At 42.4% G+C, this 22,752-nt stretch overlaps 1 protein-coding gene across 1 annotated transcript in view; it reads left to right on the top strand.

Annotated features, from left to right (window-relative positions):
- The window catches only part of LOC106570537 (inactive phospholipase C-like protein 2), a 47,924-nt gene that overhangs the window by 2,100 nt on the left and 23,072 nt on the right, over window positions 1-22,752 (top strand).

Raw genomic sequence — 22,752 nt, 5'->3', positions numbered from 1 at the left:
CCTGTCTCCTTTTCTCTTTCTATTCGTTGACTTTATTTGTTTCTGCGTTGCCAGTAAAGGATTGTCAGAAACACAAATGTGTTTACCTTTCTGTCATGCTTCAGAAAAGTTGTGGCGCCTAAAATATCCAGCTCTGCCCCACGCTGGGCTGTAAGTGGCGTTAAATGACTTCTCTGCAAGGGCGGTGCTGCTCGACGTACGCGGCGGAGTGTGGAGCCACGGCGCTGCTATCTGCTGCTGCTGTGTTTGTTTGATGTGGTGACATCTACAGCACACGTCTAACTTGCAACACAAACTGTATCTTCAAAGGGCAGCAGAGAACAACACAGCACGGGACAACTGAACATAAAGCAACATACATACAGTTGAAGTCGGAAGTTTACATACACCTTAGCCAAATACATTTAAACTCAGTTTTTCACAATTCCTGACATTTAACCCTAGTAAAAATTCCCTGTCTTAGGTCAGTTAGCATCACCACTTTATTTTAAGAATGTGAAATGTCAGAATAATAGTAGAGAGAATGATTTATTTAAGCTTTTATTTCTTTCATCACATTCCCAGTGGGTCAGAAGTTTACATACACTCAATTAGTATTTGGTAGCATTGCCTTTAAATTGTTTAACTTGGGTCAAATGTTTCAGGTAGCCTTCTACAAGCTTCCCACAATAAGTTGGGTGAATTTTGGCCCATTCCTCCTGACAGAGCTGGTGTAACTGAGTCAGGTTTATAGGCCTCCTTGCTCACACATGCTTTTTCAGTTCTGCACACACATTGTCTATAGGATTGAGGTCAGGGCTTTGTGATGGCCACTCCAATACCTTGACTTTGTTGTCCTTAAGCCATTTTGCCACAACTTTGGAGTATGCGTTGGATCATTGTCCATTTGGAATACCCATTTGCGACGAAGCTTTAACTTCCTGACTGATGTCTTGAGATGTTGCTTCAATATATCCACATAATTTTCCTCCCTCAAGTGTATGTAAACTTCTGACTTCAACTATGCATACATGCATAAATACATTTCACTGGTGCTTTTATCCAGTCACTTTGGAAATAAAACAAAATAAAAACAACTTACAGTAGTGCATGCATACATTTTTATATGGGTGTTTCCAGTGGGAATCAAACCCACAATCCGGCCTTTGCCAGCGCCATGCTCTACCAACTAAAGTGAGCCACGTAGCGTACACACTTAAGTTTGCCACAAGTAGTCAGTTGACTATCATTCACTAGCTAGCACCCTAGTTGCTCATCTCATTCCCCTTCCCATTCTTCTTTGCACACCGCTGCTGCCCACATGAAAACAACCTATGGTTCATCTCAAGAATTAAAATCAAATACAATTTTATTTGTCACGTGCCGAATACAACAAGTGTAGACTTTACCGTGAAATGCTTACTTACGAGCCCTTTCCCAACAACACAGATTTAAAATGTAAAAAAAAAAAAGGAAATAGTAATAGAATAATGAGACTATATACAAGGAGTACCGGTACTGAGTCCATGTGCATGGGTACGAGGTAATATGTACATGTAGGTAGGGCTGAAAATGACTAGGCAATTAGGATAAATAATACACATAGTAGCAGCAGCGTGTGTGTGTGTGTGTGTGTGTGTGTGTGTGTGTGTGTGTGTGTGTGTGTGTGTGTGTGTGTGTGTGTGTGTGTGTGTGTGTGTGTGTGTGTGTGTGTGTGTGTGTGTGTGTGTGTGTGTGTGTGTGTGAGAGAGAGCATATGTAGTGTGTGTTGGAGTGTCAGTGTAGTATGTGTGACTGTGTGGGTAGTCACAAGCTCTCACAGTCTCACGTCAGAATTAGATGTGCATCCATGTTTCTCAAACATCAAATTTCAAAGTTGTTCCAAATGTCAAATTTGAAAGTGTTTGGTTACCTCTCTTTATCGTTCAAAGGTTAAGATTAGGCATTAGCTCTGAATAGTTAAGGTAAGGGTTCAAGTTTGCGCTAGGCATAAAACAAAAATATCAAAAACCACTTTCTATCGCTGGATTCAAACATGCAACATTTGGAACCAGAGGCAGACGCTTACGCCCATCCGCCATGCCCGTCCACAAAGCCTCCTTCAAGGTAACAGCGCTCACTGTTGCCCCTAGTGGCTGATTTCCACGTCATCGCCCGACATCCTCAGACATGGATGGATGTCGAATACTGACTTGTGTCATGGGTGACCTGCCTGAGTAGAGTCCAGTGATTGTGTGGGTAGAGCCGGTACAAGAGAGTCAGTGCAAATAAAAAGGGGGTCAATGTAAATAGTCCGGGTAGCCATTTTGATTAACTGTTCAGCAGTCTTATTGCTTGGGGGTAGAAGCTGTTCAGGAGCCTTTTGGTCCCAGACTTGGTGCTCTGTTCAGGAGCCTTTTGGTCCCAGACTTGGTGCTCTGTTCAGGAGCCTTTTGGTCCCAGACTTGGTGCTCTGTTCAGGAGCCTTTTGGTCCCAGACTTGGTGCTCTGTTCAGGGTCCTTTTGGTCCCAGACTTGGTGCTCTGTTCAGGAGCCTTTTGGTCCCAGACTTGGTGCTCTGTTCAGGAGCCTTTTGGTCCCAGACTTGGTGCTCTGTTCAGGAGCCTTTTGGTCCCAGACTTGGTGCTCTGTTCAGGGTCCTTTTGGTCCCAGACTTGGTGCTCTGTTCAGGAGCCTTTTGGTCCCAGACTTGGAGCTCTGTTCAGGAGCCTTTTGGTCCCAGACTTGGTGCTCTGTTCAGGAGCCTTTTGGTCCCAGACTTGGTGCTCTGTTCAGGAGCCTTTTGGTCCCAGACTTGGTACTGCTTGCTGGTACTGCTTGCTGTGTAGTAGCAGAGACAACAGTCTTGGGTGACTGGAGTAATTTTTGGGGTATTCCTCTGACAGCCTCGTATAGAGGTCCTGGATGGCAGGGAGCTCAGGCCCCAGTGATGTACTGGGCCATACACACTACACTATGTTGTGCTTTACGCTCAGATGTCAAGCAGTTGCCATACCAAGTGGGGATGTAGCCAGTCAATACCAAGTGGGGATGTAGCCAGTCAAGATGCTCTCAATGGTGCAGCTGTAGAATTCTTGAGGATCTGAGGGCTCATGCCAAATCTTTTCAACCTCCTGAGGGGGAACAGGTGTTGTCGTGCCATCTTCACGACTGTGTTGGTGTGTTTGGATCATGATCCTCGGGATGAGATCAATCCCTATGTGGTACAGTATGTAGGAAAACTGGAGATATGACATTCTTGGCCTTTTGAACATAATTCTGAGCATTTGGCTGTGTGTGTTTGGATAGGGGCATGTAGGGGAGAGTTTAACTCTGTCTCATACGCCTGGAGATCACCTCTCCTATATTTCTGTCTTTCCTCCCTATTGCTCTTCTTCTCTTCCCTCCTATCCTCCTCTTACCCCCTCTTCCTCTCTCCATCCTTGGCCTCCTGGGCTGCATCCCACATGGTGCCCTATTCCCTGCATGGTTAACTTCTTTGGGACAGAGGCCTGTTCAATCCACTCTTCTTGTCGGGTGTACGTGCAGGCTGAGTAGGTATGTAAGGGTGCTCTGAGTGGTACCCTGTCTCTGAGTGGTACCCTGTCTCTGAGTGGTACCCTGTCTAGTATCCTGTCTCTGAGTGGTACCCTGTCTCTGAGTGGTACCCTGTCTAGTACCCTGTCTCTGAGTGGTACCCTGTCTCTGAGTGGTACCCTGTCTAGTATCCTGTCTCTGAGTGGTACCTTGTCTAGTATCCTGTCTCTGAGTGGTACCCTGTCTAGTATCCTGTCTCTGCTCTGAGTGGTACCCTGTCTCTGTCTAGTACCCTGTCTCTGTCTAGTACCCTGTCTCTGAGTGGTACCCTGTCTCTGTCTAGTTCTCTGTCTAGTACCCTGTATCTGTCTAGTTCTCTGTCTAGTACCCTGTCTCTGTCTAGTATCCTGTCTCTGTCTAGTACCCTGTCTCTGTCTAGTACCCTGTCTCTGTCTAGTATCCTGTCTCTGCGTATGGAGGGGCAGCGGGGTGGTTAGGTGTAGTGAGTTTGTTTGGAACTTGAGTGGTATATTTTCAACTGTTTGGATGACAAATCTGGTCTGTGTTTGTAGTATTGTATGAGTTTTAATGATTGCCCAGTGTGTGTGTGTTCTGACTGTGAGAACAGTGTTAGCCTGGGGGGTTGGCAGACAGCTGGAGAAGGATATGGTTTGAATTGTAGCTCCTCCAACCTGCTACTTTGGTTAACATTGATTGACATCTTTGGCCCACTTTAGCATGCTTTGGCCTACTTTAGACCACTTCCGATTGCTTCAGGCTGTTTTAGAGCAAGTAACCACAGCAAACCAACAACTTTAAATATTTTTCCTTTAGTGGTTGTGATGGAACAAATTACGTTTTCTGAATCACACAGCTAATCCAGTTTTCCCTACATACATACATACATACATACATACATACATACATACATACATACATACATACATACATACATACATACATACATACATACATACATACATACATACATACATACATACATACATACATACATGCAGTGCCTTCAGAAAGTATTCACCCCCCCTTTTCCCATATTTTGATGTGTTAGTCTGAATTTAAAATTGATTAAATTTAAATTTTTGTCACTGGCCTACACACAATACCCCATAATGTCAAAGTGGAATTATGTTTTTAAAAATGTTTACAAATTAAAATGAAAAGCTGAAATGTCTTGAGTCAGTAAGTTTTAAACCCCTTTGTTATGACAAGCCTAAATAAGTTCAGGAGTAAAAATGTGCTTAACAAGTCACATAATAAGTTGCATGGACTCACTCTGTGTGGAATAACAGTGTTTAACATGATTGTTGAATGACTACCTAATTTCTGTACCCCACACATACAATTATCTGTAAGGCCCCTCAGTTGAGCAGTGAATTCAACCACAAAGACCAGGGAGGTTTTTCCAATGCCTTGCAAAGAAGAGTACCTATTGGTAGATGGGTAAAAAAACAGACATTGAATATCCCTTTGAGCATGGTGAAGTTAATTACACTTTGGATGGTGTATCAATACACCCATCTAGAGGAAAAAGAAACGTACACCTGTTTAGGCGAGGTGCTGGCTAGCGGAGTAGAACACTTTAACAATTTAAGGAGAGCCGCACACTCTAGGAGCTCAGATGCAATAATTGAATAATCAACGTTTCAACAGACAAGCTGTTTATATAGTGTCAAAGGACACACACAGGTGTCTGTAATCATGGCCAGGTGTGGCTTGATATCATTGATTAATCTTCAGATATCAAAATAACATACCAAAAACATGGATCGCATACGATCATAGATACAATTTGGCTACATAGGCCTACAAACATTTACAATAACAAAATCACAAGACTGGCTTCAGATCAAAGTCTTTGTTGAGACCGAAGGGAGCAAAGGGTCTTTATATTAAAGATCCAGGCAGCCTCTCGTTTTAACAATAAATTGTCGAGGTCACCCCCTCTACTAGGGAGGGTGACATGTTCAATGCCGATATAACGTAGGGATGAAATCGGGGTGGTTTGCTTCCAAAAAGTGGGCCGCAACTGGGTAAGTCAAGTTTTTGCACCTAATGGTGCTACGATGCTCCGAGATTCATACTTTTAATTCGCTCTTTGTTTTACCCACATACATTTTACTACAAGGACAAGTTATAAGATAAATAACTGCCTTAGTGGAGCCCATGATAAAACCTTTAATTGGGATCGGTTTCCGTGTTTGGGGGTGTTTGAAGGAGATACATTTATAAGTGCCATTGCATTGAGCACAGCCATTACACTTGTAGTTTCCATTCCATTATACCCTGAGGAAGACAGCTTGGCTGTTGAAACGTTGGTTATTAAATTATTGCATCTAAGCTCCTAGAGTGTGCTCTCCTTACATTTTTCAAGTATCAATACACCCAGTCACTACAAAGATACAGGCGTCTTTCCTAACTCAGTTGCCGGAGAGGAAGCAAACTGCTCAGGGATTTCACCATGAAGCCAATGATGACTTTAAAACAGTTACAGAGTTTAATGGCTGTGATAGGAGAAAACTGAGGATGGATAAACAACATAGTTACTCCAGAATACTAACCTAAATGATTGAGTGAAAAGAAGGAAGCCTGTACAGAATAAACAATTTCCCGAAACATGCATCCTGTTTGCAATAAGGCACTAATGTAAAACTGCAACAAATCTGGCAAAGAAATGAATTTGCGTGATGTTTGGGGCAAATCCAACACATCACTGAGTACCATTCTTAATATTTTCAAGCATGGTGCTGGCTGCATCATATTATGGGTATGCTTGTCATCGGCAGGACTAGAATTTGTTTTAGGCTAAAACGAAACGGAATAGAGCTAAGCACAGGCAAAATCCTAGAGTTAAACCTTGTTCAGTCTGCTTTCCAAAAGACACTGGGAGACAAATTCACCTTTCAGCAAGACAATAACCTAAAACTCAAGGCTAAATATACACTGGAGTTGCTTACCAAGATGACATTGCATGTTCCTGAGTGGCCTAGTTACAGTTTTGACCTAAATTGTCTTGAAAATGTATGGTAAGACTTGAGAATGGCTGTCTAGCAATGATCAACAACCAACTTGACAGAGCTTGAAGAACTTGAAAAATAATAATGTGCAAATATTTTACAATCCAGGTGTACAAAGCTCTTAGAGACACAGCTGTAATCGCTGCCAATGGTGATTCTAACATGTATTGACTCAGGGGTTCTTCCCACAAATTTTCTATAGGATTGAGGTCAGGGCTTTGTGGTGTCCACTCCAATACCTTGACTTTGTTGTCTTTAAGCCATTTTGCCAGAACTTTGAAAGTATGCTTGGAGTCATTGTCCATTTGGAAGACCCATTTGCGACCAAGCTTTAACTTTCTGACTGATGTTTTGAGATGTTGCTTCAATATATGCACATAATTTTCCTGCCTCATGGTGCCATCTATTTTGTGAAGTGCACCAGTCCCTCCTGCAGCAAAGCACCCCCATAACATGATGCTGCCACCCCTGTGCTTCACGGTTGGGATGTGTTCGGCTTGCAAGCCTCCCCCTTTTTCCTCCAAACATAACGATGGTTATTATGGCCAAACAGTTCTCACACCAGAGGACATTTCTCCAAAAAGTACGATCTATGTCCCCATGTGCAGTTGCAAACGGTAGTCTGTCTTTTTTATGGCGGTTTTGGAGCAGTGGCTTCTTCCTTGCTGAGTGGCCTTTCAGGTTATGTCGATATAGGACACATTTGACTGTGGATATAGATACATTTGACTGTGGATATTGTACCGGTTTCCACCAGCATCTTCACAAGGTCCTTTGCTGTTGTTTTGGCATTGATTTGCACTTTTCGCACCAAAGTACGTTCATCTCTAGGAGACAGAACGCGTCTCCTTCCTGAGCGGTATGGCGGCTGCATGGTCCCATGGTGTTTATACTTGCGTACTATTGTTTGTACAGATGAACGTGGTACCTTCAGGCGTTTGGAAATTGCTCCCAAGGATGAACCAGACTTGTGGAGGTCTACAATCTTTTTTTCTGAGGTCTTGGCTGATTTCTTTTGATTTTCCCATGATGTCAAGCAAAGAGGCACTGAGTTTGAAGGTAGGCCTTGAAATACATCCACAGGTACACCTCCAATTGACTCTAATGATGTCAATTAGCCTATCAGAAGCTTCTAAAGCCATGACATCATTTTCTGGGATTTTCCAAGCTGTTTAAAGGCACAATCAATTTAGTGTATGTAAACGTCTGACCCACTGGAATTGTGATACAGTGAATTATAAGTGAAATAATCTGTCAGTAAACAATTGTTGGAAAAATGACTTGTGTCATGCACACAGTAGATGTCCTAACCGACTTGCCAAAACAAATGTTTGTTAACCAGAAATTTGTGGGGTGGTTGAAAAACGAGTTTTAATGACTACAAACTAAGTGTACTGTATGTAAACTTCCGTCTTCAACTGTATGTGTGTGCGTAAGTCTCTGTAATAACATTCACCAGATTCATCACCCCCTAACTCACCAAGGCTTCATTCACTGAGGCGTCCTACATTTTAAACAAATACCCTGCTCATGCCGAAACAACCAAACAAATATTCACAATGTGCTTGATAGCTCAAACTCCACTACCCTCCAGCCTCTGGTGGTTTAGTAGGTTTGGGGTTGAACTGAGGGCCTACAGGACAGCTGAGGGCTGCTGTCACGTTTTAAGCAGAAACTGTGGTTAACTCGTTGTCTGAATGACTTTAATCATGTCCGCCTTTTACCTGAGAATCATCCTCAAACATGCATCTCATCTGGAACATCAAAGATTTGTACAGAAGGAGAGATACTTCTGGTAAGCTCTTAGTTGGTGGTTTTGACTTGAGGAGAGATACTTCTGGTAAGCTGTTAGTTGGTGGTTTTGACTTGAGGAGAGACACTTCTGGTAAGCTCTTAGTTGGTGGTTTTGACTTGAGGAGAGACACTTCTGGTAAGCTGTTGGTGGTTTTGACTTGAGGAGAGATACTTCTGGTAAGCTGTTAGTTGGTGGTTTTGACTTGAGGAGAGATACTTCTGGTAAGCTCTTAGTTGGTGGTTTTGACTTGAGGAGAGACACTTCTGGTAAGCTGTTAGTTGGTGGTTTTGACTTGAGGAGAGATACTTCTGGTAAGCTGTTAGTTGGTGGTTTTGACTTGAGGAGAGATACTTCTGGTAAGCTGTTAGTTGGTGGTTTTGACTTGAGGAGAGATACTTCTGGTAAGCTCTTAGTTGGTGGTTTTGACTTGAGGAGAGATACTTCTGGTAAGCTGTTAGTTGGTGGTTTTGACTTGAGGAGAGACACTTCTGGTAAGCTCTTAGTTGGTGGTTTTGACTTGAGGAGAGACACTTCTGGTAAGCTGTTAGTTGGTGGTTTTGACTTGAGGAGAGATACTTCTGGTAAGCTGTTAGTTGGTGGTTTTGACTTGAGGAGAGATACTTCTGGTAAGCTGTTAGTTAGTGGTTTTGACTTGAGGAGAGATACTTCTGGTAAGCTGTTAGTTGGTGGTTTTGACTTGAGGAGAGATACTTCTGGTAAGCTGTTAGTTGGTGGTTTTGACTTGAGGAGAGATACTTCTGGTAAGCTCTTAGTTGGTGGTTTTGACTTGAGGAGAGACAGTTCTGGTAAGCTGTTAGTTGGTGGTTTTGACTTGAGGAGAGATACTTCAGGTAAGCTCTTAGTTGGTGGTTTTGACTTGAGGAGAGACACTTCTGGTAAGCTCTTAGTTGGTGGTTTTGACTTGAGGAGAGACACTTCTGGTAAGCTGTTAGTTGGTGGTTTTGACTTGAGGAGAGACACTTCTGGTAAGCTGTTAGTTGGTGGTTTTGACTTGAGGAGAGATACTTCTGGTAAGCTGTTAGTTGGTGGTTTTGACTTGAGGAGAGATACTTCTGGTAAGCTGTTAGTTGGTGGTTTTGACTTGACTAAGTCCATCTGCTGGTTATGGGTTGGTGTGGGTGTTGTGAAGTGAGTGGTGTGTTGAATCATGTTGTTGCTGAGGGAATGACACAACCACTTCACACTTCCTGTTTCTCCTCCCCGTTGTAACAGTGACTTCCTTTCCCATACTGTATCATGTACGTGCGCACACAAAGTGCATGAACGTCATACACACACAGTTGAGGAAGTGAGACAAAAATTATCATAGTTAGGCCTACACATACCACTTTTTTAATTCTACGACTCCTTGTCCAGAACATTTATTTTATTTTTTTGCGTGATGGTTTTGGTTGTGTGTGTGTTTGTTTTTAGCACAGAGATCTCAGATAGCCATGTGTTTTACGCCTGCTGGTACCTACTGTGTGTCTCTTGATCGTCTCTTAATTAGTAGTCTGCCCACTAATGACCTACTGTACATCCTAATTCTTTTAAAAATATTTTTCTTTCATGTTATAAACAATTTACAAAGACCACTTAACATTCCACAAACATAGTTTGAATTTTTTTTATATCCTGAGATTTTACAGTATTCTGAAAACATTCTAATTCTGCTGACTGGAGTGTTCTGTAATTAGGCTCATTCTGGGTGGGTGTTGATTACACACTTGTGTTCTGAGACCATGATTTGAACACCATGTTTGCATCTGAAGTTGCTAAGTGACAGCATAGATAGACTAGAGACTACCTGCTGCAAGGCACCTATCCATACAACGCGCCCACACACTTTCACACACAGCTTTATCTCCTGGAATTAGGTCAGAGGTTAGAGAATGGTTGATTAAAGGGTCTGTGATTTAGGAATGTGGTCTGTCCGTGTGCCAAAGCTTTCAGTATTAATGCATTCCAGGAAAGGCTTGGATTTATTTAGCACACACAGGATTCTCTGTTCCGACCTCCATCCCCCCACGTCTATCTCTCTCCTCGCTCTCTTTCGGCATACCTCGATCTATCACAGATGAACCTTTCATTTTAGCTATATCCTCTGTTTATTCCTCATACTTCCCCTCAGAACCTCAACCTCTCCCTGCTTCTCAAGGCCTATCTGCCGTTTCCTTCTCTTGTTCTCCATCTTTCTCTCTCTCCATCTGTTCATTCACCCATATAATCCAGTAAAATGGATCTCTCCTGTCTGCTCAGGCCACACTTGAATGTCTAAAACTAGATAGAATATGTAGAAATGATGATGGACCTACATGTATATATTCAGGGAAGGCTTTCCACTAGATGTTGGAACATTGCTGCAGGGACTTGCTTCCATTCAGCCACGAGCATTAGTGAGGTCGGGCACTGATGTTGGGCGATTAAGCCTGGCTCGCAGTCGGTGTTCCAATTCATCCCATGTTCTTCCACACCGATCTCGACAAACCATTTCTGTATGGACCTCGCTTTGTGCACGGTGGAATTGTTATGCTGAAACAGGAAAGGGCCTTCCCCAAACTGTTTCCACAAAGTTGGAAGCACAGAATCTTCTAGAATGCCAGTGTATGCTGTAGCGTTAAGATTTCCCTTCACTAGAACCAAGGGGCCTAGCTGAATCATGAAAAACAGCCCCACACCATTATTCCTCCTCCACCAACCTTTACCTGCCTCAATGCATAGTGCCAACTGTAGTGTTCTCCAGCTATCTGCTAAGCCCAGATTTATCTGTTGGACTGCCAGATGGTGAAGCGTGATTCATCACTCCAGAGAACGCGTTTTCACTGCTCCAGAGTCCAATGGCAGCGAGCTTTACACCTCTCCAGCCGATGCTTAGCATAGGCTTGTTTGCGGCTGCTCGGCTTGTTTGCAGCTGCTCGGCCATGGAAACCCATTTCCATAGCCAAGTAGCCGTTCTTGTGCTCACGTTGTTTCCAGGGGAAGTTTGAAACTCGGTAGTGAGTGTTGCCACCAAGGTCAGAGGATTTTTATAAGCTTCAGCACTCGGCTGTCCCGTTCTGTGTGCTTGTGTGGCCTACCACTTCGCGGCTGAGCTGTTGTTGCTCCTAGACGTTTCCGCTTTACAATAACAGCACTTACAGTTGACTGGGGCAGCTCTAGAAGGGCATACATTTGATGAACAGACTTGTTGGAAAGGTGGCATTCTATGATAGTGCCATGTTGAAAGTCACTGAGATCATAAGTAAGGCTATTCTACTGTCAATGTTTGTCTATGGAGATTGCTTGGCTGCGTGCTCAAATTTATACACCTGTCGCAACGGGTGTGGCTGAAATAGCCAAATCCACTAATTTTAAGGGGTGTCCACATACTTTTGCATATATAGTGTAGATACATACATTTGTGATAAAAAACATTCACAAGGCTTCCCAACAACTTAATTTCAGAGAACACAACTCTGGTTTCAATGCGTCTACAATCTTGTTTGTCCCCTATGGGCCCTGGTCAAAAGTAGTGCACTACGTAGGGAATAGGGTGCCATTTGGATGCAGATTTGTCTCATGTCTAGGAGCTTGGCTCTTCAGTTCAGTTCTTCCTGTGATGCCCCAGACCACCACAGGAAGTTGCTTTGTGACTGACCACTGCTTCCAACTGCTTCCTGTTTTGAAGGCTTCAGAGTGGCGATGGGAGGTTTTCACCATATGTCTCGAATCTATGAGAAACACTGGCGACAAGGAGAGAACTGTTGAGGACAAAGATTTTATTTCTTTCTCTCTCTTTCTCCCACCGACGCATAAACACACGCGCACACACAGACTGAGTGTGGTTAAAGTAGCGTGGCTAATTATATCGTTCAAGCAGAGGTTACAGATCGTTAAAGGTTACATGACTCTTTGGCAAACATTTTAGAAGACAGTGTACACTGTGTGTGTGTGTTTGTTTTTTCCTCACCATGCTTGTCTTTATAAGCCTGCGTACAGGTGCACATTGGTCACTTGTGTACAACTGAATGAGTGTGTTTGTGTGCCCAGGTACTCTCTTTTCAAGGTAATTTGTTCAGGGTCTATATTGACGTCCGAGGTGTGTGTGTGTGTGTTGATACGTGCACTGAGGTTGTGTGTAGACATATGACAAATGAAGGGGCCTTATAGAGACTGTAATTGAATCAGTCTATTGAATAGGTCACATAGCATTTGCTCCTCCAGATCAACACAAACCTCTGTCTGTGAGACGAAATCCTCATAGAACTACATATCATTCTCTAGTGACTTGTTACGGACCTTGTCCCAATACCCACACTTGCCTCCTAAATAGTATGCAAAAACAAGAGGTCGACCGACTATGATTTTTTAACACCGATACCGATTATTGGAGGACCAAAAAAGCCGATACCGATTAATCAGCCGATTTAAAAATAATAATATTATATTTGTATTAATGACAATTACAACAATACTGAATGAACAATGAACACTTTTTTAAAACTTAATATAATACATAAAATCTATTTTGTCTCAAATAAATAATGAAACATGCTCAATTTAGTTTAAATAATGCAAAAACATAGTGTTGGTGAAGAAAGTAAAAGTGCAATGTGTGCCATGTAAAAAAGCTAACGTTTAAGTTCCTTGATCAGAACATATGAAAGCTGGTGGTTCAAAATTCCCAGTTCTTGGATATTCCCAGTTAAGAAGTTTTAGGTTGTAGTTATTATAGGAATTATGACGCGTCAACTATTTCTCTCTATACCATTTGTATTTCATATACCTTTGACTATTGGATGTTCTAATAGGCACTTTAGTATTGCCAGCCTAATCACAGGAGTTGATAGGCTTGACGACAAAGCAATGCTTGCTTCACAGTGCTGTTTAACACGGAACCCAAACCTGCTGCGCACGTGCGCCATCGTGCATAAATGTTGTCCCCCTACACCAAACGCGATCACCACACACAGGTTAAAATATCAAAACAAACTCTGAACCAATAACATTAATTTGGCTACAGGTCGAAAAGCATTAAACATTTATGGCAATTTAGCTAGTTAGTTTGCATCTAAACTGGCATCTAAACTTTCATTTGTCCTATTTAGCTAGCTTGCTGTTGCTAGCAAATTTGTCCTATTTAGCTAGTTTGCTGTTGCTAGCTAATTTGTCCTATTTAGCTAGTTTGCTGTTGCTAGCTAATTTGTCCTATTTAGCTAGTTTGCTGTTGCTAGCTAATTTGTCCTATTTAGCTAGTTTGCTGTTGCTAGCTAATTTGTCCTATTTAGCTAGTTTGCTGTTGCTAGCTAATTTGTCCTATTTAGCTAGTTTGCTGTTGCTAGCTAATTTGTCCTATTTAGCTAGTTTGCTGTTGCTAGCTAATTTGTCCTATTTAGCTAGTTTGCTGTTGCTAGCTAATTTGTCCTATTTAGCTAGTTTGCTGTTGCTAGCTAATTTGTCCTATTTAGCTAGTTTGCTGTTGCTAGCTAATTTGTCCTGGGATATAAACATTAGGTTGTTATTTTACCTGAAATACACAAGGTCCTCTACTCCGACAATTAACCACACATAAAACAGTAACCAAATAGTTTCTAGTCATCTCTCCTCCTTCCAGGATTTTTCATTTTTGAATTTATATGGTGATTGGCATCTAAACTTTCATAGTATTACTACGACGACCGGCAACACAGTTCGTCTTTCAAATCACCCATGTGGGTATAACCAATGAGGAGATGGCACGTGGGTACCTGCTGCTATAAACCAATGAGGAGATGGGATAGGCTGGACTTGCAGCGCGATCTGCGTCAGAAATTGAAAGGACTTCTATTTTAGCCCTTGGCAGCGCAGACGCCCGTTGACTCGAGCGAGCAGTGTGGGTGCAATAATTGAATGACATAGATTTCTACATTTATTTTGCAATGCTCGCGCACGAGACGCGAGCGGTGTAGTCAGGGTATTACGAGCCTGCTGCCGCCTACCACCGCTCAGTCAGACTGCTCTATCAAATCATAGACTTAATTATAATATAATAAACACAGAAATACAAGCCGTTGGCCATTAATATGGTCAAATCCGGAAACTATCATTTCGAAAACAAAACGTTTATTCTTTCAGTGAAATACGGAACCGTTCTGTATTTTATCAAACGGGCGGCAACCCTAAGTCTTGTTTTTTTTATAAGATAAGTTTAATGCTAGCTAGCAACTTACCTTGGCTCCTGGCTGCACTTGCATAACAGGTGGTCAGCCTGCCACGCAGTCTCCTCGTGTAGTGCAATATAATCGGCCATAATCGGAATAAAAATAATACCGATTATGAAAACTTGAAATCGGCCCTAATTAATCGGCCATGCCGTTGGACCTCTAGCAAAAACATGTAGGTTTATATTATGTGCAATTTCAATAATCTAGTATGCTTTAAATAGAGTGCCATCTGGGACACCTCTGATTAGGGAAGTATCAGTAACAGAAGTCTGGTGTCTAAGCTATACATGGTACAGACACAGGCCTTTAGACTGCAAGATAAACAAGTCGTTGATTGCATTTAGATGGTATTTATGTCCAGTCATTATCGCTTGGTCTCAAGGCGCTTTATGTGCACCTGAGTGTGAATGGCCGGGAGAAACCACACTGGTACTGATGAAGTACTGTAGATTTAGTGCCACATTGATTTTCTTAGGCATCACTGGAGCTTGTCTGTCTGTCTGTCTGTCTGTCTGTCTGTCTGTCTGTCTGTCTGTCTGTCTGTCTGTCTGTCTGTCTGTCTGTCTGTCTGTCTGTCTGTCTGTCTGTCTGTCTGTCTGTCTGTCTGTCTGTCTGTCTGTCGTGTAACCAGGGTTTCTCCAAAGATATTCTCAAAGAAGCAGCAGAGAGCAAAGGGATACTCTTTTTTTTTCTTTTCTTCCAGGAACAGAAAAAGAGTGGGAAGAGAGAAGAGGGAACCATGAGTTGATGAATAAAGGAGGTATGATGATCAGACATAACTGATCCCTGTTGGGAGAACACCTGTTTGAGGTGGAGTTACATGAAGGAACATGGACTTAAAACCCACCACCACTGTTCTCTCTCTCTAGCTATCCCACGTTCACAAGTTCATTCATACTCCTCAGATTAAACACTGCAGCCCTTCGGTGTTCTCCGAACTCCTTGCCCCCTCTCCGTGTGATCACACTCATGTGTACATACCAGGATTTCTCTCGCTCTCTCAAGTGAAATAGATAATAAACAAAAGTTAAATAATCAATGAAGTGAACAGTAAACATTACACTTATTAAAGTTCCAAAGAATTAAGACATTTCAAATGTCATATTATGTGTGTATATATACACAGTGTTGTAACAATGTGCAATTAGTTAAAGTACAAAAGGGAAAATAAACATTAAATATAGGTTGTATTTACAATGGTGTTTGTTCTTCACTGGTTGCCCTTTTCTTGTGGCAACAGGTCACAAATCTTGCTGCTGTGATGACACCGAAATCTCTCTTCCTCTTTTTACCAAACAGTCCTGCTGTTACAGTTAAACGGTCAAAGGGGCTGTATGATGCAGTCACCCTTAATGATATGGCATAGATCAAAGGATGTGCTAAAGGACTGAAGCTTCTGAACAAGGTATCTGGGTGTCCTCTTGGACAATAAGCTTCAGTGGTGTAAATGTACAGACCTGATCAACAAAAAGAGCCAACGGAGACTGTACTTTCTCAAAAAGCTGGAATCTTTTAATGTTAGTTGTACTATACTGACTCTGTTTTACATATCTTTCATTGAGAGTATTTTAACTTTTTGTATTGTTTGTTGGTTTGGCAATTCCACTGTCAGCCAGAGAAATATGCTGAGAAGGATTATCACCACAGCAAGCAAGGTACTTGGAGTCAAACAGACAGGCCTGGATGAGATCTTTAAGGTCAGGGCCATCCGCAAGGCTCACAAAATCATTTTAGACCCAAGCCACCCCCTGTACCCGGACTTTGAACTACTCCCCTCTGGGCTCAGGTACAGGGCACCCCTCAGCAGGAAAAAAAACAATTAGACAATCATTTGTGCCAGGTGTGATATCCCTCCTAAATAGCTCAGGCTTATGTTCCTATCCACCCAGTAACTGTTATGAAAGTTGTATTGTCAATTTGTTTTGTTATTTAAATGACACTTTAAACGTGTACATGACACTGCAACAACATTTCCCCATGGGGACAATAAAGTTAGTAACGTAAAGGTTGATGCAGATGAAGGAGATAGATGGGCCCATAGAATTACATTCAGAAGGCTGTGCAGCGAAGATTGCTAAGGTCCTGCACCTATTTGTTTGGTGCATTTCTCTATGGGTGTTTGTGGGTTCAGATTCTACATTGATTCTACATTGATTCTACATTACTCCGATTTAAGTTGAATGTTTACCAGCGTTAGACCTATTCTTGGGTATCGGCTAGGTTGATTGATAAGATTGCCAAGGTATCCATTGGCTGCGTTAGAGGCACCTTTTAATGTGTGTTAACGTGATTGGATTACAGAATGTGACCGTGCCCCCTCTGTTCTTCCCTGGTTCTCCATCATTCTGTCAGACACCACCACCACAGATTGCCTTTGACAGTAAAAAAAAAGATCTAGAGCTAGATATATCTGTAATTGAATATACCCACCTCTCCCAATTCAATTCGCTTTATTGGCATGACGTAACAATGTACATATTGCCAAAGCTTATTTTGGATATTTACAATATAAAAATGAGAATCAAAATTGACAACAGTAACAACAATAACCAAGGGTCAAGATAACCATACAGTAGAGTACATGTGCAGGTTGATTGGTCTGTCAGACACTGTCCCTCAACTTATGGCAGGCAGCAATGTAGTGCGCTGCCAACCCACAGCTCTCTGCGTCCTCCCCCAACAGGACGGGTAGCCTATCCTCATCAAAGAGGTCTTTGAAACCTTGAATAAGGGTTTCAAATTTGGGGAAATGACATTTTTTCTAATTGTTTTATATTTTTTACATTTTGTCAGGAAATGCAGCTCCGTCTCAGGTTCTGCTGTTGTGCAGTGGTTGCACAGCCTTTCCTCTACAGGGAGCCAGGTTTTCCTGTGTCGACCCTTCTCAATGGCAAGGCTGTGCTCACTGAGCCTGTACTTTGTCAAGGTTTTTCTAAGGTTTTGATCAGTAACCGTGGTCAAATATTTAGCCACGGTGTACTGTCGATTTAGGGCCAGATAGCACTGCATTTTGCTTTGTGTTTGTGCTTGTGTTTCCCAATAAGCAATGTAGTTTTGTTTTGACTGTGTTGTAATTTGGTTTATTCTGATTGATTGGATGTTCTGGTCCTGAGGCTTCAGTGTGTTAGTAGAACAGGTTTGTGAATTCAGCCCCAGGACCAGCTGGATGAGGAGACTCTTTTCTTTGCTCAGCTCTTGGCATTGCAGGGCTTGGTAATGATATGAGAGGGGGTCACTGTATTTTAGATGTTTCCAAAACGTAATTGCTCTTTTTTTAGTTTTTATTATTAGTGGATATTGTCCTAATTCTGCCCTGCATGCATTGTTTGTAGTTTTCCTCTGGACATGTAGGAGAATCTTACAGAACTCTGCATGCAGGGTTTCAATGGGGTGTTTGTCCCATTTGATGAAATCTTGTTTTGCAAGTGGACCCCACACCTCGCTGCCATAAAGTGCAATTGGTTCAATGACATATTCAATTAGTGTTAGCCAAATTTTGCTTTTTAATGGCGTAGAATGCCCTGCGTGCGTTCTCTCAGTTCATTCACTGCCTCATTAAGGTGTCCAGTTGAGCTTATTTTTAAACCTAAGTAATTGTAGTGTGTACAGTACTCTATATGTTTTGTACCAATTGAGAACTTTGGTCTAATTCCCTGATATCTGGATCTTCTCTGGAAAATCATTATTTTAGTCTTTTTGGGGTTTACTGCCACTGCTCTAGCAGGTCCAGGCTCTGCTGTCGGCCATGTGCTGAGGGTGACAGCAGGCATAGGTCATCTGCGAAGAGTAGGCATTTAACTTCTGAATTGTGGAGACTAACACCAGGGGCTGAGCATTTTTCTAGAATAGTGGCCAATTCGTTAATGTAAATATTGAAGAGTGCAGGGCTCAGATTGCAACCCTGGCGAAGGCCCCGCCCCTGGTTAAAGAATTATGTTCTTTTCTTACTAATTTTAATGCTGCACGTATTGCCAGTATACATTGATTTAATTATGTCATATGTTTTACCCCCTACACCACTTTCAATAACTTTGTAGAACAGTCCTGTATGCCAAATAGAATCAAATGCTTTTTGGAATTCGATAAAGCAAGCGTATATTTTGGTATTATTTTGGTGGACATGTTTATCTATCAGGGTGTGTAGGGTGTAAATATGATCAGTTGTGCGATGTTTTGGTATAAATCCAATTTGGCTTTTACTCAAGACATTGTGCTTATTAAGGAAATGTAGAACTCTTACATTTATAATACTACAGAAAACCTTCCCCAGGTTACTGTTCACACAAATGCCTCTGTAATTGTTAGGGTCAAATTTGTCTCCGTTCTTAAAGATTGGGGTTATGAGTCCTTGATGTCAGGGAAATAACCTACACTCAGGATCAAATTAAACACTTTTAATATAGCCAATTGAAATGTTGCACTAGTGAGTTTGAGCATCTCATTTAGGATGCCATCAGGTCCGCATGCTTTTTTAAATTTGATAGCCTGAAGTTTCTTATAGAGCTCCTGGTCAGTAATTGGGGAGTCCAATGGATTTTCATTGTCCTTTATAGCTTTTTATAATCCATTCAACTTCTCTTGAATTTGGCGTTGTTCTGCGTTTTTGTCAATTTGAATGGTGTTGTAGAGTGTTTTAAAATGGGTTGTCCATATGTCACCATTTTGTATCGCTAATTCCTCTTGTTTAGATTTTTTTAGTTTTTTCAAATTTTGCCAGAAGTTGTTTGTGTTTATGGACTCCTCAATTAGTGTCAGCTGCTTGCTGTTGTACTGTGCTTTTTTGGTTCTGAGTGTACCTTTATAGAGTTTTAAAGTCTCACAGTAATGAAGGCGTAATTCACCATTATTTGGGTCTCTGTGATTTGGTTGGATAGTGTTCTAAGTTTTTTCCGTATAATTTTACAATCTGCATCAAACCAGTTGTCATCTGTGGTCTTTTTTGTTTTGTTTTTTATCCATTTCAATTGTGCTTCTTTTGCCGTTTGCCTGAATATATAGTTGATGTTTTGTACTGCTAGATTGATGCCTTCTTTACTGTGAGTGAATGTGGTATCCAGAAAGTTATCTAAGTGTTTGGATATTTTGGTTCCAGGTTGCTTTCTGGTATTCTTCTGTGCTGTTTTGGGCCCATCTGTATGAATTTCTGATGTTGTACAGCTTACTGGGCTGTGAATGTGTGGTTGTTTCCATGTCTGTTCTTTTGAGCAACAACGTAATTTGGCTGTGATCAGACAGAGGTGTTAGTGGCTTGACAGTGAATGAGCTGAGAGAGAAGGGGTCAATATCTGTGATCATATAGTCTACTGTACTGTGGCCAAGAGGTGAGCAGTAGGTGAATCTCCCCAAAGAGTCCCCCCGTAACCTACCATTGACAAAGTACAGACCCAGGCTTCTACAGAGCTGCAAAAGATCCCTTCCATTTTTGTTGACGGTGCTGTCACTGTTGTTTCTATGGGGGAGATGAAGGCAGTTAGAAACAGTATGGCCTGTAATAAAGCTGTCCCCTCGTGTGCTCGTTAGATCAGGTAGTGTTCCTGTGTGCGCATTTGTGTCCCCACAGATGAGCACATTTCCCTGGGCCTGGAAATGGCACGTCTCTTCCTCAAGGGTGGGGAAGATCTCTGAGTAATATGGAGATTCTGAGGGGGGATATATACTGCGCAAAGGAAAACATATTTTTCTGTCAGTACAAGTTATTTTTTCAGTTTTAACCAAATGTGATATTTACCAATTTTGAGGGGATCAATTAGATTTTGTAGTTCTGATTTGTACCAAATGATCAGTCCTCTAGAGTCTCTGCTTCTATTGACAGAGCTGTGTTTCTGTGATGGCACAATTACCTCACTGTAGCCTGTGGGACAGTGAGTGACAATGTCAGCCTTACACCATGTCTCCTGCAGAAGGATGACGTCAACATCTTTAAGATTTTTGTTGAATTCCAGTGCTAAACTCTTCAGTCCAAAGGTTGATGAGTTTAGGCCCTGAATGTTCCACATGCTAACTGACAGGTTGATGAGTTTAGGCCCTGAATGTTCCACATGCTAACTGACAGGTTGATGAGTTTAGGCCCTGAATGTTCCACATGCTAACTGATAGGTTGATGAGTTTAGACCCTGAATGTTCCACATGCTAACTGACAGGTTGATGAGTTTAGACCCTGAATGTTCCACATGCTAACTGATAGGTTGATGAGTTTAGGCCCTGAATGTTCCACATGCTAACTGATAGTGATTTCATGTTGCAAAAAGAAAGAATAGCAGTCAGAAATACAGTAACTACTAACTAATAAGTTGTTAAGAGTGAGAAACAGGATAACAGCTAAAAAAAATATATATATGTATATGTATATATATATATATATATATATATATATATATATATATATGTATATATATATATGTATATATATATATATATATGTATATATATATGTACATGTATATGTATATGTATATATATATATGTATGTATATATATATGTGTGTATATATATATATATATATATATATATATGTATATATATATATATATGTATATATATATATATATATATATATATATATGTATATATATGTATATATTCCTATTCATTGAACAAGTAAATTCTAGTACCACAGGTGTGTGTGTGTGTGCATGCGTCCGTGTGTGTTTAGTGCAGATGTATTGGAGGAGCTGTTTAATCTCACTTAATCCTACAGGGTTCTCCTGTCCTCTGACGACCTCTACGTAGCTGCACTGGTCCTGCTGTTGGGCCCTGTGGAGTGGAGGAGGGCCAGTTCTGGGCCGTGGGGCTTCCTCTCTGGTCTGGTAGGGGTGGTGGTCTGGTGCGGGGTAGTAGGCTGGGCCCAGTCCGGTCTGGCTAAGCCGATGGAAGTGGTAATGGTCTGGTGGTGGGTGGGGTGCACTGGGTCTGGTGGGGCGTTGTGGGGGCCTGGGGCTCCTTGGTGGTGCAGTGGTCTGGTAGGGGTCTCTGGGTGGTCCTCTGTCCAGTACAGCATGGGGTGTTTGTCTACCAAGTGCCACATCCTTTAGAGACTTGGTAAACATCCCTACTATCTGCTTCCTCAGGTGGGAGTGGTCGTGCAGATGCTCTGGGGTGATTGTTGGGTGGTGAGCAACGTGTACGTTCGGGAGTAGGCCACACCCTCTGGTGATGTCAGCGTTGACTTTCTGAATGGTACGGGGATGAAAGTCTTTGCGGGGCAGCAGAGTGGAGATGGTGATGTGGGAGTTGGGGAACCACTCAGAGGCCCTCTCTGCTACTCTGTTGACCAGGCTGCCTACTCTCTCCTGCTCCTCTCGCAGGTTGTTGGTGCCGGTGTGAATAATGATGTGGCCTGGTGTGCCAAAGTCAGGCTGGGACAGGATGTGGAGTGCATCCTGTGTTTTTGGGCACCATATTTTGCACACCTTGTGTTGAGGGAAGAGTTTATCTTCTTGGATGAATTTCCCATTTGAGTCAATGAGGATGGCCACCTCAGTGGGTTTTACCAGATTAGTGCGTTTACGGTCTGGGGCTGGAGTACACAGGGCCTGTGTACATGGAGGGGTGTGTGGGGGGGTGTCGGGGGGCCAGAGAGCTTCTCTCTGTAGTAGATGTCTCTATGTGAGCCTCCTTGTTGACTGGGGGTGTGGGTAAAGTGTTGTCGGTATAGGGGGGTTGTGGGTAAAGGTGGGTCAGTGGGGTTGTTAGGGGTGGTGAGGGGCTGCAGCTTCTCTCTGGGAGTCTCTACAGTCTGTTCTCTGTGCTGCAGCACCCTCTTGATGACAGACAACTCCTTTACCATCTCCTCCTTTACCTGCACCAGCTCTCTTCTCATGGTGGTCTTTACCTCCTCAAGCGCTGTGGTAAGGCTCTCTCCTCATGGTGACCTTTACCTCCTCAAGAGCTGTGGTAAGGCTCTCTCCTCATGGTGGCCTTTACCTCCTCAAGAGCTGTGGTAAGGCTCTCTCTCAGCTCCTGGACAGAGTTCTTCAGCTGGGTCCTGCACTGGTTGATCTGGTCCTGTAGAAGCTCTGTGTCTGGGCTGGTGTAGCTGGGGGGCTGCTCCTTCAGCTCAGTTCTCTCTCTCTCTCTCTTCTCTCTCTCTCTCTCTCTCTCTCTCTCTCTCTCTCTCTCTCTCTCTCTCTCTCTCGCTCTCTCTCTTTTTCTCTCAAAACAGTGATAGAACTCAGATCATTTGGAGGCCAAAGTCATCAAGGGGGCATGGAACTTGAATTTTCAAAGCCCATCAGTGTTTGATTA

Source organism: Salmo salar, chromosome ssa14, assembly GCF_905237065.1.
Source record: "Salmo salar chromosome ssa14, Ssal_v3.1, whole genome shotgun sequence".
Classification (NCBI taxonomy): domain Eukaryota; kingdom Metazoa; phylum Chordata; class Actinopteri; order Salmoniformes; family Salmonidae; genus Salmo; species Salmo salar.
This window is presented reverse-complemented; position numbering and strand designations above follow the sequence as displayed.